The sequence below is a fragment of the Rattus norvegicus genome, chromosome 2 (genome assembly GCF_036323735.1).
Source record: "Rattus norvegicus strain BN/NHsdMcwi chromosome 2, GRCr8, whole genome shotgun sequence".
In the NCBI taxonomy this organism is placed as follows: domain Eukaryota; kingdom Metazoa; phylum Chordata; class Mammalia; order Rodentia; family Muridae; genus Rattus; species Rattus norvegicus.
The window spans coordinates 202,567,635-202,586,160 of NC_086020.1; the positions used below are offsets into that span (position 1 = coordinate 202,567,635).

The following is an 18,526-nucleotide window of genomic DNA, read 5'->3' on the forward strand; positions in this document are numbered from 1 at the left end:
TCTACCAGCACCTGAACAATGAAGATGCAGATACTCATAGTCAACCAATTGACTGCGTCTAGAACCCCAATGGAAGAGATAGGGGGAAGACCTAAGGAGCCGAAGGGGATTGTAACCCCATAGGAAGAACAATATTGATAAACTGGACTACTCAGAGTTCCCAGAGTCTAATCCAGCAACCAAAGAGAATACATGGAGGCATCCATGTCTGCCAATACATAAGTAGCAGAGGATGCCCTTATCTGATGTGCACCCTCACAGAGGCAAAGTGGAGGGGAGAGAAGGAGGATGGGATAGGGAAGTTGTGAAGCTGTAACTTGGAAGGGGGCTATCATTTTAAATGTAAACAAATAAAAGGATTAATAAAAAGAAAATGGATTCAGTGCTAAATCAAGAAGTTGCAACTGGGGAATTACCAATGGCTCGTATACAATGATCAACATTCCTTAGTTGTTGTAAAAATATAAGTGTAAAAAAAGGTATCGGTGTCTTTTACCCCGCTTGGTCTACACCGTGGTGCCCAGATATCTGCTAGATATCTTGACGGAAACACATCCCAGCCGCACATTTTCCTACACTCAAACCCTCACATAAAAGAACACACAACACAATAAATTTAGATCCAATTGGTAAGATATAATTGCCCACTTAAACATACAATGCACGGTACTATCCATCCCTTGAGAACATTAATAACAACCTGTAAATACACAGAGCAGAATCTTAACATCACCTGCCATCTTGTCCTGCCACAGCTTCTCCCCTCTCTCCCTCCTGTCTCTCCCTCTTCCCTAGTCTCCTCCTCTTCCTTCAAACTTCTCTCCCAGCCTTCCTTCTCCTCCAATGACAGGCCTCCTTCTATCCTGTACCTGCCCCTCACCAGTACTTTACAAATTCAATGGAGAGGTGGTTCTGGGGAAGTCACCAGAGTTCTGAGTCCTTGACTAGGCAGCTGTCCTTGGGGCAGTGGAATTAGCATCAAAATACAGTAACTTCAGGGCAAACCACAACACTTAGTCATCAGAAAAATCCAAATAACATAACTTTCAAATGGAATTATCAGGATAAATCAAACTTTGACATTTATTAATAGGCTACAATTTATTTATTGCTATTTATTCATGTTTTAGACAACAGGTTACTATAAACATTGAACCATTTCATTCTACATTAACTTCATTTTACATAGACAATAATTTAAACTGTTGTAAGAGACAGGTGAATAAACATTAGTAGAAATGTGAAATTTTAAATGGCCTTCTTTGGCATCTTCTAATGTGAAAAGTGACCTTACTCTTTGGTAATTTGTCACATTCCAATAAAGATGTATAACTTTCACATATAACTGAAATGGACATTCTGGCTTCTTTTCTGTTGTGACTGGAACATGTATCTACTGAAATTTGTTTAAGTTATATTAACTGTAGTTGACAAAGAGTATAGTCCTTGCTGAAATTAGGTGACGTAGAATGCTTATATATGCCTGTATAAAACAGGCATGGATTTGGACTTCTAGCACTGTTATTTATAAAATGAGCAAAATGAAAAGAGAAAGAAGTGAGAAGTAAAAGGGAAAAGATGCTGTACAGTAAAAGGGAGGAAAGAAAAGGAAAAATAGAGAAATCAAATGGAATAAGAGAGCAATTCTCTGTGTGAACCGTAGCCATGGAGATGAAAACACAATAATATCTTGAAAATATGAAACTTTCTAGACAGGTATGATATCAAAATGCAAGTCTTGGCTACATCTCCTTAAAATAATTATTTGAGAACCTAAATTTAGCATGTTAAGCCAAACATATCAAATATATATTTAAATATATAAATATGATTTTGATATACATAGACCTAATGACATGTTGAAATAAAAAAATCTGACTTAATGGAAGAGGTAAAAATCAATAGGTAATAATAAATAGCATCATTGATTCTATCATGTATTTTAACAAGATTTTCAGCAAAGAGAAACTCACATGCAAGGTTACCTCAGAGCTTCTTCACTAAGAATCCTGTTTAAGACTCTGCTATGTCTTGTTGGAAAATCACAACCAATTTGATCTCTCTGCTTTCATACTCATCCATCCACACTCCTTGGACTGACTTCAAAGATCTCTATTGCTCTGAATTGGATTAGAATCTTCATGCTTTTATTAATTTTTCCTCATTTCTAAAATAGTTATTTATCGTGTCTCTATCTCATAGTAAAGCCGAAATTTCAAACACATGGTCCCACATGAAGTGTTTTGAATTTCTCTAAGAATATAGGAATCACTCAATAATGTAGTTGTTTTATGCTTGTCCTCATTTTAATGTTACCTTATCAATATTATTCGGGCAAAAGTAACTTATTAATAATTTTAGCCTAAACTACTGTGATGGTCAATTTCTTAATTCCATTTCTTATATTTCACTTTTCTCAGTTACTGTACACATATAATGCAACTAACCAGCTTTGCAATCTTTGACATTTTGCCTAAAAGATCTGAAAAATAACACACAGTGCAAAAGCAGAACACAAGTTCTTAAATTCGTCATCAATTCTGATTATACATAACACTGTGTTTCATTGCAACATTTTCATTCTTACAAATAATATATTCTTCACTTAGTCAAACAGCCCTTACTATCGGCGTCTTCCCATTGCTACCGAGGACCTCTTCTTTGCCCAGCTTGAGCTGTCTCCCTCTTTTTCAGCTTGGTTTATTGGTTATTGTTTTTATGACCCAATATGCTGCACTTCTGACTCCCAGCAATAATTTTAATTGGCAAAAATGCATTCACAAAAGTGGTTTTCCTCTTATCCTGTTAGGGGAGGAAGAAAAAGCCTTGAGCTAAATCTCTCCAAAGAACCCAGAAATAGATAGTAATAGCTGAGTGGTAGGCACAGGAGTTCATCTCTTCATCTGTATCTATAGGTACCTAGTGATCCCTGGGGAATGGAGAAGCTTTATAATCACTGATAAGGCCCTAATATAGCTTTAGAAAAGAAATCTAGCTAATAAATGTATTTGCAGGTGATATTTATCAAAGTGTAAAGAATAAATTATATAGGGCCATGATACAGCTTAGTTCTAGATAATGTAGCTAATAAAATATAATATTATATGTTAATTAGTATATATATCCAGTGTTTCAGTATCCAATATACAAATAAGCATATATATATATACATATATATATATATAATGTTAATCCCTAAACCAGAAAAAATAAACTTTGAACATTCTTCATCAAAGATGATATTTCAAATTTGTTTATTTAACATATCAATTAATGTGGATATGTACTAAATTTGCAATGCAATAAGCAATCTTCAGAATAATCTTGTTAGCCAAACATCATAGCACATGCCTGGAATCCTGGCATTCAGAATGGCAGAATGTACGACAATAGGACAATCATTTTGATTTAGGAAGTACAACCCTGCCTTGCAAGACAAAAGAAATAAAAACTTATGTAAATTTTATTACATTTAGGAACATTAATTTAAGGAAAATATAGAGATGTAGTAGTTAAGACAACTAGTACTATCTTATCTGTGAATAATTACTATGATGTTAAGTTTTGATCAATGTGATACAAACTAAAGTCATCTGGGAAGAAGGATTTTAACTGAGAAATTCCCTCCGCTAGGTTCATCTGTAACCATAAGTGTGAGGCATTTCCTAATTTTCAGTTGATAAATAAGAACTCGGACTGCCATGAGCAGTGTCCTCCTAGGCAGATGTACCTGGCCTGTATAAGAAGGTCGCTGAGCAAGTCATCATTAGCAAGCCAGCAAGCAGCACTCTTCTATGGTCTCTGTTTCAATTTCTGCTTCCAAGTTCAGTACCACCTATTTTTTCCCTAGATGATAGACATTAACTGGTAAACCAAACGATCCCTTTTCTTCCATAAGTTTCATTGCTGTTTTATCAAAGAAATATAATTTTTTATAGAACGCTTGCTTTTAAAACATAAAAAATGGTGGGTAAGATGGCAGGTTAGAAAAAATGCCTTCCTAAAAAAATAAAAAAGAAAGAAAGAAAATGCCTTCCTGAAATACAGTGAAGAGAATATATTGTTTTATAAGCTGAAGTTGAGGAAAGAGCACTGTAAATTCACAAAGGAATTGAGAGGGGACATGGGGAACAGGAGAAACAGAGAGTGAGCGACACAGCAGGAAGCAACATCTAGTATAGCCTCTTATGTGGATGCTTGCAACCAACCATCTGACTGACCACAGGGACCCCAATGGAGGAGTTAGGGGAAGGATTTAAGGAGCTGAGGGGGTTTGCAATCCCATACGAAGAACAACATTATCAACCAACCAGACCCCACAAAGCTCTCAGGGACTAAACCACCAACCAAAGAATGCACATTGAGGGACCCATGACTCCAGCTGTATATGTAGCAGAGGATGGTATTGTCTGGCATCAGTGAGAGGAAAGGCCTTTGATTCTGTGAAGGCCTGATTCCCCAACATAAGGGAATGCTAGGGTGGTGAGACAGGAGGGGGTGGGTTGGTGGGATAAGCCCCTCATAGAAGCAGGGGGTAGGAGTAGGGGATAGAGGGTTTACAGAGGGGAAACTGGGAAGTGGATAATATTTGAAATGTAAATAAATAAAAAACCCAATTAAAAAAAAAAGAAGCAACATCTAAGCCAATGAACTCCACTGTGTGATTCACGCATAGGGGTAAAGGGTGTTAATGTTGCAGCCTTAGGCAACAAATAAAGAGATTGTAGTGATAAAAGACATTAGAACTCCTCACCACAGCTTTCACAGACTCAAAGCTATTGTGGGCCTTCTTAATATAATGTGACACCCAGTGGGCTGAGTTAGACCAGGAACATAATCCCATTGTTGTCACTAAACTCAGATCTAAACACTGTGGTTGGGAACTTAAAAAGAACCTTCTTTAAATAGGAGCTACTTTGGGGCCTAATAACATACAGTACAAAGGAAGGAACTCACTTTTTAATTAGACTATAGTACATGGGATTAAAACAGAGAAGAAGATATTATACTACATTCTTAATGAGAAGAGCTATAAGCTGTAAAAATGTCCAATACTGTAAAAACACAATTGTTGTTAACTATGTCAGTTAAGCCTCTGGTTTTTTTTTTTTAATGCTTACAAAAACAAACTTGAGTCCTCCATTGCATATATAACAGAGGACACCTGGGTCTGGGTTCAGTCAGAAAAGATGCACCTAACCCTTAAGAGACTGGAGGCCCCAGAGAGTTTAGAGGTCTGGTGGGGTGGGTGGGATGGGGACATCCTTGTGGGCACTGGGGGAGGAGGGAAGGAGGAGGTATGGGGGAGTGGACTGGAATGGGAATAAAATCTGGAGTGTAAAAATAAAAATAAATAAATAAATAAAATAAATAAATAAATATGAAAATGAAAACAAACTGATTAATAGAACTATTTCTATTTATCTCCATTTCAGAAACTTTACTGAAAGATCAAACCATAGGCTATTGTATTGGGCCTTTGATGTCATGACAGAAAACTGAAAAAGAAAACTCTCAGCTCATATAGGAAAGTGAAGCAGGAAGGGACAGAGACTGAGACCTACATTTTCCTTAAGGACAGTGGTTGGGTGACTTAAAGCAGCTTACTTACTTCTTAGTTACTTTCTACTATTGTGACAAAGCACCATAATCCATGCCAATTTAAAAGAAAACATGTATTTGAAATCATGTTTTCAGAGGGTTAGAGGCCATGATCATCATAGGAGAGCACTGCAGCAGGCAGGCATAGCATTAGAGCAGAAGATGAGAGCTTGCATCCTGATGAACGAGTTGGACACCCAGAGATTGAAAGAGCTAAGAGGGATTGTGGTGAGCTTTTGAAACTTCCAAGACCAGCAGCAGCAGCAGTGTGTCTCCTACTACCAGGTCACAGTTCCTTATCCTTCCCAAATATTACCACCAAATCCAAGTATTCAAACATATAAGCATATAGGGGTCATCTAATTCAAAGTTATAAAATTCTTGAACAGAATACAGGGTAGTATTGAATGCCTTGGAATTATATCTAGATTACTTGAAAGTAGATAAAATATACTCAAAATGTTCTTCACATTAAACATTTAAAGAACTATAACTAATAGGAATTTTCAGGATTTTAAAAATGTATAAATAGCTAATATGAGTTGGTTAGAGTCAACAGCATCAACTCTAGAACATACATGCCAGACTAAGGCATTTGTTCATTGTGCTTGAACATTCAGAATTGAACCACTACTATGGTAAACCTAAACAAGAAATCATGATGGAAAGATGAGCTGAAATTGTGTGGTTGGGATAGCCAAAATTACTATCTGGGAAAAAAAAGGTAGCATTTCAAACTGACATATTCTTCCATTGAATGAATAATTTTATTGAGTAGAAGAATTATTAATGAACAGAGTGATAATAAAATATGTCTAGGAGAAAATGGCTTATTTAACTCCGTGCTATGATATTCTTTAGAGTTCCAAAATAAGGAAAGAAGTGCAACCCGCCCTCCAGATGTGACCTTCACAAATTTAATTTCTTTTATTCTTCTGAGGGGCTGTCTTAAAATTTTAAATACCCTGCTTGTCAGCACCACCTGTCTATACACAGTTAGCTCCGAGGAGGTTCACCTTTCCAATCAACTTGGGAAATCTGGATTTTATTCACAGAAAAGGGTCATTTCTCCCTAAAGGAACAATGGCAATCATGTCTGACCATTTATTTTAATAGTAAGCAACGATGAACTATTCCTAATACTGAAGTGAAAAATCACATGTTGCTGTTTGACTTAAGCAAAATTTGGAAATGTCTATCATGTATCAAGATAAAAGAACATAAGAAGATTGCAAATTTGTAAATAGAGAATATATCGCTTCTCGGCCTTTTGGCTAAGAGCAAGTGTAGTAAATAGAGAATACAAATATTGACAGTAGCATCTATTGAAGTGAATTAAAATGAAGAACTTGAGAAAATAAATAGGTTAAATAATAATCGATGTAGAATAGAAGTATAACACTTGGACTGCAAAGTTGAATTAGTATTTTGCCATTATATATTGTTGGGGAGGTCGAATGGAATTTGAAAGAGGGCATTAGAGAGTTTTTATTTCATGTGAAGTAGTTAATCAACTACTTTACACTGTTGCTGAGACGTGTAGTAGAAACAATATCCTGCTTTCATGGTGTAACATACTAACAATCAATACTTATTATGATTTTGGAGTAGCAATGGGTCTTGAGAAACAACATATCATGGCAAATAAATCTGAGGGAGCATTTGACTTTGGTAACTTTTTTAAAATGTGAAACATAAATAAGTTTTAAAAAGTTGCCATAGGCAAATAAAGACTATTGAAAAGAAAAGTCTTCCCCATAGACCCTCTACAAATTTATACTCAATCCCAAGAGGTTAATCATAATAATATACTTACAACAAACACTAAAGGGACCTGAAATGTTGTAATTATGTATTTATTTTTATATCCCTGTTTAGATAGATAGATAGATAGATAGATAGATAGATAGATAGATAGATAGATAATCAAATAGTATGTGGTCATGGACTTGAAAGGAACAGGAATAGGGCAGTTGAGAAGTTTTTCAGAGAGAAAAGGAAATTGAAATGCAATCCAATTATATTTGAATTAAATTTTTAAAAATCACACAAAAGTTATCCCTCACTAAAGCAATCTCTTACAAAATTTCAGGAGAAAAAGACATTTAAAATTAGATATTGTGAAAAAAATTGACATTTTTTTCCTCAAGGATATTAAAGAATCTACGTTATAATATTTTTTATTACAGGAAGCATGTTACATATGTGGATGTGATTGTGTGAATGTTAATAACCGCACAAAGTTTTATTCTTAGTTACTCAAGTACCAAAGAATTAGTTTAATTATGTACATTTATACATACAACATCAGTATAAATGGATTGAGAACAAAATCTTAGTCCCAGGGAAATTCTGACTAGGCAGCATTCATAGGATATGCTTGGTATTAAACCTCCTATGTTCCGTCATAGTGCTACAGAAATATTGCAAAGAACATTCCATGTAAAATTCTGAAGAATTCTTCTTCACTCATCACATTATTAATTAACGCAACTGTGGCAGAGAGTATACATGAGAGTTTGAATCTCAACAAAATGGTGAACAGGCTTCTCTGCTTACAAGCATAAAGGAACAAAGAAATTCATGAGAAGGTAAAGAAAGAAACTGGCAAAGGACAGGACACCAGGATAGGGAAAACTATGTGCAATAACAAAAGAACTTCTGGAGGAATCCACATCCCTGACCTCAAGCAGTATTACAGAGCAATAGTCATAAAAACTGTATGGTATTGGTACAGAAACAGACAGATAGATCAGTAGAGTAGAACTGAAGACCCAGAAATGAACCCAAACACCTATGCTCGTTTGATCTTTAACAAAGGAGCTAAAATCATCCAGTGGGAAAAAAAAAACAGCATTTTCAACAAATGGTGCTTGTTCAACTGGAGGTCAGCGTGTACAAGACTGCAAATCAATCCATTCTTATAGTCCTATACAAAACTGAGTCCAAGTGGGGTAAGGACCTCCACATCAAATCAGATACACTCAAACTGATAGAAGAAAAAGTAGGGAAGAGTCTCGAACACAGGGGCACTAGGGAAAATTTCATGAACAAAATACCAATGGCTTATGCTCAAAGATCAAGAATTGACAAATGGGACCTCATAAAACTGCAAAGCTTCTGTTAGGCAAAGGAAACTGTCATTGTGACAAAATGGCAACCAACAGATTGGGCAAAGGTTGTTATGAATCCTACATCCAATAGAGGGCTAAAATATACAAAGAACTCAAGAAGTTAGATTCCAGAGAACCAAATAACCCTATTAAAATGGGGTACAGGGGGGCTGGGGATTTAGCTCAGTGGTAGAGCGCTTACCTAGGAAGCGCAAGGCCCTGGGTTTGGTCCCCAGCTCCGGAAAAAAAAAACAAACCAAAAAAAAAAAAAAAAAAAAAAAAAAAAAGAAAAGAACTTTAAAAACAATGCCAAGCAACCAGAGCTTCCAGGGACTAAGCCACTACCTAAAGACTATACATGGACTGACCCTGGACTCTGACCTCATAGGTAGCAATGAATATCCTAGTAAGAGCACCAGTGGAAGGGGAAGCCCTGGGTCCTGCTAAGACTGAACCCCCAGTGAACTAGACTGTGGGGGGGAGGGCGGCAATGGGGGGAGGGTTGGGAGGGGAACACCCATAAGGAAGGGGAGGGGGGAGGGGGATGTTTGCCCGGAAACCGGGAAAGGGAATAACACTCGAAATGTATATAAGAAATACTCAAGTTAATAAAAAAATGGGGTACAGGGCTAAACAAAGAATTCTCAGCTGATGAATAATGAATGGCTGAGAAGTACATAAAGAAATATTCAACATCCTTAGTCATCAGGGAAATGCAAACCAAAACAACCCTGAAATTCCACCTCACACCAGTCAAAATGGCTAAGATCAAAAACTCAGGTGACAACAGATGTTGGGGAAGATGTAGAGAAAGAAGAACATTCCTCCATTATTGGTAGGATTGCAAACTGGTATAGCCTTTATGGAAATCAGTCTGGAGGTTCCTCAGAAAATTAGACATTTCACTACCTGAGGACCCAGCTATACCACTTCTGGGCCTATACTCAAAAGATGTTCCAACATACAACCAAGACACGTGCTCCACTATGTTCATAGCAGTCTTGTTTATAATAGCCAGAAGCTGGAAAGAACTCCGATGCCCTTCAACAGAGGAATAGACATAGAAAATATAGTACACCTGCACAATGGAGAACTACACAGTTATCAAGAACAATGACTTTGTGAAATTCATAGGCAAATAGATTGAACTAGAAAATATGCTGAGTGAGGTAACCCAATCACAGAAAAACATACATGGTATACACTCACTGATGAGTGAATATTACCCGAAAAGCTCAAATTCCCCAAGATACAATCTACAGACCACATGAAGATCAAGAAGAAGGATGAGCAAAGTGTGGATGCTTCACTCCTTCTGAAAAGGGGGAACAAAAATATTCACGGGGGGATTGGTAGTAAAAGTATGGGACAGAGAATAAATTAACAGGCATTCAGAGCCTGCTGCATTTGTGGTATATATATATATATATATATATATATATATATATATATATATATATATATATATATATATATATATATATATATTCATTCTCCACAAAAACGAGATAAGATTGATGAAGCAGTGCATGTTGACAGGAACTGGATATAGATGTCTCCTGGGAGACACAGAGTATGTCAAATACAGACGCAAATTTTAGCAGCAATCCATTGAACTGAGAAGAGGATCCTCATTGGACAAATTAGAGAAAGGATTGAAAGTGCTGAAGGGGCTTGCAACCACGTAAAAACAACAATGCCAACCAATCAGACCTCCCAGAAACTAAACTACTACCCAAAGAATATACCTGGATTGAACTGTGGTTCCAACTGCATATGTAGCAGAGGATGGTCTTGTTGGGCACCAATGGAAGGAGAAGCCCTTGGTCCTGCCAAGGTTGGACCACCAGGGGAGGTGAATGTCAGGAACATCCTACAGAAGAAGGGGAGCGGGATAGGATGGGAGTTTCTGTCCAGAGACCAGGAAAGGGAATAAAATTTGAAGTGTAAATAAAAAATAATAAGTAAAGGGAGGATCCTGGGTATTATCTGTGCTTCTCTCTGGTCCAAGAATTATAATTACAAATTTGAAAATAACAATATTAATTTTGCAGCAGTAGGGTCCTTAAGAATTATGGCAACATTGTGATAAAACTCGTGAGTAAAAATCTGTTGAAAATTGATCTTCATGTGGTCTGTGGACTGTATCTTGGGTAATCTGAGCTTTTGGGCTAATAACCACTATCAGTGAGTACATACCATGTAGGTTTTTTTTTTTTTGTGATTGGATTACCTCTCTCACATATTGATATTTTCTAGTTCCATCCATTTGCCTATGAATTTCATGAACTTACTGTTTTTAGTAGCTGAGTAGTACTCCATTGTTTAGATGTACCATATTTTCTGTATTCATTCCTCTGTTGAAGGACATATGGGTTCTTTCCTGCCTCTGGCTATTACAAATAAAGCTGCTATGAATATATTGGAGCATTTGTCCTGGTTTTATATTGGAGCATCTTTTGGGTATATGCTCCACAGTGGTATAGCTGGGTCCTCATGTTGTCCTATGTCCAATTTTCTGAGGAATCTGCAGACTGATTTCCAGAGTGGCTATACAAGCTGGCAATCCCACCAACAATGAAGGACTGTTCCTCATTCTCCACATCCTTACTAGCATCTGCTGTCACCTGAGCTTTTGATCTCAGTTACTATGACTGACGTGAGGTGGAATCTCAGGGTTGTTTTGATTTGCAGTTCGCTGATGACTAAGGATGTCAAACATTTCTTTAGGTGCTTCTCAGCTATTCAGTATTCCTCAGCTTAGAATTCTTTGTTTAGCTCTGTACCCCACTATTAATAGGGTCATTTGGCTCCTGTAGTCTAACTTCTTGAGTTCTTTGTATATATTACATATTAGCCCTTATGTTGTGTAGGTAAAGATCTTTTCTCAATCGGTTGGTTGCCATTTTGTCTTACAGTGACAAAATGCCCTTTGTCTTACAGAAGTTTGCAATTTTGTGAGTTCCCATTTGTCAATTCTTGATCTTAGAGCATAAGCCATTGGTGTTCTTTTCAGGAAAATTTCCCCAGTACCCATGTGTTCAAGGCTCTTCCCCATTTTTTCTTCTAATAGTTTGAGTGTAGCTGGTTTTATGTGAAGGTCCTTGATCCACTTGGAATTGAGCTTTTTACAGGATGATAAGAATGGATCTATTTGCATTCTTCTACATGCTGATCTACAGTTGAAACATGCTATTTTCGAAAATGCTGTTTTTTTATTCCACTGGATGAGTTTAGTTACTTTGTCAAAGATCAAATGATCATAGGTGTGTGGGTTTGTTTCTGGGTCTGCAATTCTATTCTACTAGTCTATCAGCCTTTCTCAATACCAATACCATACAGTTTTTTTAATCACTATTCTGTAATAGAGTTTGAGGGCAGGGATAGGGAGTTCCCCCAGAAGTTCTTTTATTGTTGAAGATACTTTTTGCTATCCTGGGTTGTTATTCTGAATGAATTTGCAAGTTGCTCTTTCTAACTCTATGAAGAATTGATTTCAAATTTTGAGGGGGATTACATTGAATCTGTAGATTGCTTTTGGCAAGATAGCCATTTTTACAATATTAAACTTGCCAATCCATGAGAATGGGAGAGTCTCTCCATCTTCTGAGTTCTTTAATTTCTTTCTTCACAGACTTGGAGTTTTTGTCATATGGAACTTTCACTTGCTTAGCTAGAGTCATACATAGGTATTTTATGTTATTTGTGACTATTACGAAGGGTGTCATTTCCCTAATTTCTTTCTCAGCCTGTTTATCCTTTGAGTAGAAGAAAACTGCTCATTTGTTTGAGTTAATTTTATATCCAGCCACTTTGCTGAAGTTGTTTATCAGGCTTAGTATTTGTCTGGTGGAACTTTTGGACTCACTTAATTATGCTATCATATAATCTGCAAATAGTGATATTTCAACTTTTCCCTTACTAATTTTTATCCCTTTGACCTCCTGTTATGGTCTGATAGCTCTGGCTAGGACTTTAAGTATAATATTGAATAGGTAGCGTGAGAGTGGAAGCCTTGTCTAGTCCCTGATTTTAGTGGGATTGCTTCATTGCTTTTTTTTTCCATTTAGTTTGATGTTAGCCACTGGTTTACTGTATATTGCTTTTACTATGTTTAGGTTTGGGACTTGAATGCCTGATATTTTCAAGTCTTTTAACATGACAGGATGTTGAATTTTGTTAAAAAGTTTTCTCAGCATCTAATGAGATGATCATGTGGCTTGTTTTTCTTTGAGTTTGTTTACATAATGAATTACATTAATGAATATCCTTAGATTGAACCATCTCTGTATCTCTTGGTTGAAGCCTACTTCTTCATGTTGGATGATTGTTTTAATATGTTCTTGGATTTGGTTTGTAAGAATTGTATTGAGTATTTTTGTGTCAATATTCATAAGGGATTGGTCTGAAGTTTTCTTTCCTTGTTGGGTCTTTGTGTGGTTTGGGTATAAGTATAATTGTGTATTCATAGAAGGAATTGGTTACTGATCCTTCTCTTTCCATTTTGTGGAATAGTTTGGACAGTATTGGTATAAGATCTTCTATGAAGGTCTGGTAGCATTTGCATTAAACCCACCTGGTTGTGGGCTTATTTTGGTTGGGAGAGTTTTAATAATTTATTCTATTTCTTTACAAGTTATGGGATGGTTTTGATGGTTTATCTGACCTGATTTAACTTTGGTACCTTGTATCTGTCTAGTTAATTGTCAATTTCATCCAAATTTTCCTATTTTGTTGAATATAGGATTTGTAGTAGGATCTGATTTTTTTTAATTTCCTCAGATTCTTTTGTTATGTCCACTTTTGATTTCTGCCTTTGTTAATTTGGATACTCTCTCTGTGCCCTCTAGTTAGTTTGGCTAAGGGTTTATCTATCTTGTTGATTTTTACAAAGAACCAGATCTTGGTTTTGTTGATTATTTGTATAGTTCTTTTTGTTTCTGCTTGGTTGATTTCTGCTCTGAGTTTGATTATTTCCTGCCTCGTACTCTTCTTGCATGTATTTGCTTCTTTTTGCTCTAGAGCTTTCAAGTGTGCTGTCAAGCTGCTGTTGTATGCTCTCTCCAGTTTCTTTTTGGAGGCACCCAGAACTATGTGTTTCCTCTTTCCATTGCTTTCCTTGAGAGCCATAAGATTGGGTATTTTGTGCCTGCATTTTCATTGAATTCTAAAAAGTCTTTAATTTCTTTCTTTGTTTCTTTCTTGACCAAATTATTGAGTTGAACGTTGTTCATCTTCCATATGTGTGTGTTTTTTCTGTCATTTTTGTTGTTACTAAAGATGTTATCAGAAGAAGAAGCCACCAACCTTACATGTAAAGGTAAAATAACTCCCACCATTGACTCACTTCAGACCAACCACGTCTACCTAGAAAAATGTGCTGAAGGATGAAGCCATTGAGGGCAATGTCAAGGTCCAGAACCTGACATTCCAGAAGGTTGTGAACATCAGAGTGACATTTGACACCTGGAAATCTTCACAGACTTTCCTTGTCCGTATGTGAAGGACAGTTATGTTGGTTCAGATAGGGACATGTTGTCGTTTGAAATCAGCTTACTGGAGAAAATTCACTCTTATGAAATAAAAGGAGTTTGTGGTGTGCATACTAGGTGTGTCCTAGCATACTAGGACAGCAACAAAGGCAAAAACTAGAGGATCATCCTGGCTGAACTATAATCCACTGAGAGAATGATTGAGCTCTACAATGGATCTGATTTTGGAATCTCTTTTGACCAGTTTGGGAGCCCTAGTTGTTCCTTTGGTCTGTTTCCAGAGTTGCCTAACTATCTGGGATATGGAAAGATGGGCCCTATTACTAGGGACTGCAGTTGACAGTCTGTGGTTTTAATCAAGGTACAGTCAAGAAAACAAGGCCAGCGGAAAGTTGAACTGCCATTAGGTGTAGTTTTTGAAGGACAAGTTCCTGTTCACCTTTTTCTTAAACTAGCAAGTCCAGCATGTTTCCATCACACACTCAGAGGAGAGGAGCTGTGCTGATCCTTTGTGGTATCTGCGTTGGCCACAAGGGAATGAACAGGATGGTGCCAGAGGGGTCTGGAAAGGAGTCAAGCTGGCAAGGACAGAGGAAGCTGGCCTGTCTTCCACACTTGTACTTTAAAGCCACCCAGAAACCATTCTCCAGTCTTTTTCAGCCTTACCATTGACCTTGAGGTCCTGTCCAGCTTATGGTTTTCTATGAGTCTCCTTCAATTCACATGTACTCGGAGGGAGTCACCTCAGTTCTGAGACACACTGGCCTGATATCCCATAGCCTCAGAAGAGGGATGGGGGCAGCCATTTTCTGGGCCAGTTCTTTTGCTACATTTCCTCCCTCTACATAGTCTATCCAGTGATCTGGACAAGATAGTCAAAGCAAATAAGTAGCTTGTGTCTGAGATAAGCATTCCCTCCCCTCTCTTCCTGACCCCTCCTTTATATTCCATCAGAGAGCAACATATTAGCTGCCTGGAAAGTCGTTGGTTCCCATTTGAGGTCATGGGGTACAGCACTGGGATGAGGTGGGACAGTCTGAAATTTTAGCTTTTCCTCTTGGACATTGTGTAAGCCTTCAAAGCACTCAGTTTCACTCCGAGTTACAGGAGACTCAATGACAAGATCCATTTCCATTTGTCTGGCTGGTTTGTGAGCTGCTTTTGTTTGAGAAAGTCATAGGTCTCATATCTCCTGGAGTGTCCATTTCAATGTCTTGACTGAGACTTTCAAATTGCAAGACTAGCATATCCCCAAATCCTCCAGAATATGCTTAAATTTATTTGCAGTATATAGTGATATTTAGGATGCTTTATGGACCCCCAAGGACATTGATTGGATGTTTTTATTTATGGTGTATATTATAAAAAGGATATGGGAGAAAAACCTCACTAAGTTTTTCTATGTTATTTTAAATATTTGTCAACGCTGAGGTATCAGAAGACTTTTTCTTAACCCTATTGGATTGCAGTGTGTTATAAATTTATTTATAATGTATAAAAAGCATTGACTCAAAATTCTATTTTATAAGCCAGCTCATATAAAAGATTTTACATTCCTTATGTGATGTGCCAAATTTTAATGATGCCTCTCATGGTTAGTAATTATGTTTCTTGGAAGCCAAGCAATGTAAACATATTGTCATAATTGTCCTTTAGAGGATTTTCAATGTTCTCATTGCTGAGTACTTGCGAAGGGTCTTGAGGAAGGGGTTTGGGGGAGTGGTAGATGAATGATTCAGAGTCAGTGATGGATTCAAGCTCACAGCTATGTGTTCTGCTTAAGATAACTAAGATAGCTCTCTGCTCAAGATATCTCTCTCTTGTAGACCAAAACCTAGTCTTTTATTTTGTATAAGCTAATTTCTTAGAAATTGCTTATCAATTCAATTTTTATCCTAGGTCACCTTTTGATTATCCAACAAATCAGCATTTTATGACCTTAGCTCCTTGATTCTAAAGATAGAACCACATGGCTGAAATTTTCAAGTTCTACTGCTGGCTGGACCGGGAACATGGCCTCATTATTCTACTATACTACTACTGGCTTTTTGTTTTCCAATCCCTTCACTGCCTAAGCTTGACTGTCCTGAAACTTATTCTGTAGACAGACCTTGAACACAGACATCTGCATGGCTCTGTCTCCTCATTGTCTCCTGATTAAAGGCATATATCACCAGGCCTAGACCTATACTTTTCATGACCACTATTCCTCCAGATCCAGATAAAAAGCCCAAGCATACCAGTCTCAAGATCTGGGTCACCATTGTGCTCTCCATTTCTGGATTGGTAGTTCATCCAGATTAAAAGTACAAACTATTCCTGGTCCATCATCAAATGCAAGCAATAGTCTTTTTCTGAGATCACCACTCCCTAAATCTCATTATCTCCTTCCTTAATATTTTTCTGAAAAATCTCTCTCATTAGTACAACAGTCTCTGTCCTTTTAGGTCTGTGAGGTCTGTCATACAATTCATATAATTGCATTCTTGTATTGTGCATAGTTGCAAAATACTGTAAAAACAGTAGAACAGGTCTCACACTGATTTATGTATTCTTCAACTCATGTTTTCAGAATTCTTTCTGACAGCCTTAATGTCTATCCTGAATTTCACAGCCACCATTTTGCTGAAGAATACCAGAGAAATTCTCCATTCCTAGAATCATGCTGTTTCTGACTATTATGGAGTCATCAACCTTATCAAGGAGAATATTCCCTGTTAACCTTGACAGGAAGAACATTTACCAAAGAGAACCATAATGTATAATGTATACATTGCTATACAAACAAGCCTTATACCTACAGCAATCTAGAAGCCATGCAACCTGCTGGCTCTTCTGTAGAGGTGAGAATTATGCCACATCATCCCTTCCACAACCGTACTGGACCTGGCATCTCATGAATGTCATTTAATGTCGTTGTTACTTGGAACTCTTTGAAATATCTCACCATCTAGTTTTCAAACCACTGAGTAAACATTTAAAATGATCATGTAGCATTCTGCACAGCATTTGGCTTAGTTGTAGACTCACTCCAAAACTCATATAAGTATTGGTCTCTAATTCTCTTATTTTGATACTTTGGTGGATTTGGATGATTTCCTCATGAGTCTACATAAAAGAGACCTCAATTTTCTACCTGGTGAGAATGCTTTTTCTATATTTTTGTCCTAGTATACAGTGTACAAAATAACATATATTTGTCTTTCCACCATTTATTTCTCTCTCAGTCTGAAAGTTAAATGAGTTTATCTTGCTCCATTGCCTAGAGAATAACTCTGGACAGTGGCATGAGTCTGTGGTTGGTCTCATCAGCTTGTATCTATCAATGAAGAAGTTAGACTTTATTATTGTCTGATGTGTCTTTTCAAAATAATAGCTGTGTATATTTTGTCTTTGTTTTACTTTTTTGTGGCACTGATCTGTTTTTATTTTGTTAAACAATGCCTAATTCTTCAAAACTTTTACAAAATAAAAATTAAAATAATTTTCTTAAAGTATGCAAATCCCATGTGTATATCAGTGTGATTTCCCTAGAGTAACATAACTTATAGACTGGATCTCTATATATTATTAAAGAAAGAGGATTGATTAAAATGACTTAAAGTCTATGGTCCCATTAATCTAAAATTAACCTGATATGAATGGAAAGTTTCGCATTCCAGTAGTTGCTCCATCCATGAATTTGGATGTCTCAGCTTGATTTATTTAATTCCAGAATTAGTCATGTTGAACATCTAGTATAGCCATTACATCCTGTGAGAATCAAGTTATTAGATAAAGTATACTCTATTTAGCACAATTTTACTTCTGTTATAGAATATTTTCAGGAGTTTACCAAGCTCATTTATCCCCATTCTATTGAACACTCTGCATTTATTTTCTCAGTACAACATTGCTGATTTTCTTTGTATGCATTAATTTTTGTCCAAATTAAAATTATTCACATTAGCCATATCAAATGTTTTCTCATGTATTTTTAACCCATAATTATTGCCAGGTTAAGCTATAACAAGTTTAGACACTATTGCATTATAAAAATAAATGCTGCTGATATCTCCCATATGTGAGCTATGTCTTTCTCACTCCAATTGTTATTGTAAATGGATCGAGGTGACTTGTATTACAAAGAATAAAATGCTATTTCCAATAATTTTGAAGACTCAGTTGGTCCTTCTCAAATACTTGGAAATGTTGCATCTAGAAGGAACCCACTTTCTTATTAAGACAAAACTCATTTCTCAGTACATTTTTCAAAAGTATAAGGGTAAAATCTAGAGACCAAAGAGGTTTCCCAGAACTCAGCAGGGAGAATATTAGCCA

General features: G+C 36.7%; 1 pseudogene; it reads left to right on the plus strand.

Moving 5' to 3' along the window:
• The first annotated feature begins 13,994 nt into the window (after positions 1-13,994).
• On the plus strand, positions 13,995-14,546 carry Ppp1r3b-ps1 (protein phosphatase 1, regulatory subunit 3b, pseudogene 1; annotated as a pseudogene).
• The last annotated feature ends 3,980 nt before the right edge of the window (positions 14,547-18,526 follow it).